This window comes from Stegastes partitus, unplaced genomic scaffold (assembly GCF_000690725.1).
Source record: "Stegastes partitus isolate 25-593 unplaced genomic scaffold, Stegastes_partitus-1.0.2 Scaffold16, whole genome shotgun sequence".
In the NCBI taxonomy this organism is placed as follows: Eukaryota; Metazoa; Chordata; class Actinopteri; family Pomacentridae; genus Stegastes; species Stegastes partitus.
In genome coordinates, this window is record NW_007577747.1 from 488,106 (window position 1) to 488,498 (window position 393).

Here is a 393-nt window from a genome sequence, read left to right on the forward strand (position 1 = left end):
CATTCCCTTCTGCTCAGTACTTTTTCTAACCTTCTTCTAAAGAGGACTTCTTCCAATGTCGTCCAGACCTCTCTTTTCTCTCCCCCTGTAGCTGCCTTTCTGTTTTGGTATCTACCTGACGGATACCGACTTTACTGCTATTGGAGATTGGTCGCTCAAGTGGAATTAAGCCCTGCAAGTGTACCATTTTCTCTCTGCTGGGGTACTTCAGGCCTTCCATTCTTTATAAATATGTGAATGTGCTTTGGGTTTGTGGTTGTGTGAGTGTGTGTGTCAATACCTCCAGGCTGGTTCAGTCAAACCCTGGACTGGAATTCAAGTCAACCACATTGGGGGGATTTCCACGTGCCTCTCAGTCGTCTTGTTTGGAACATAAAATTGTGCGTCATCCCG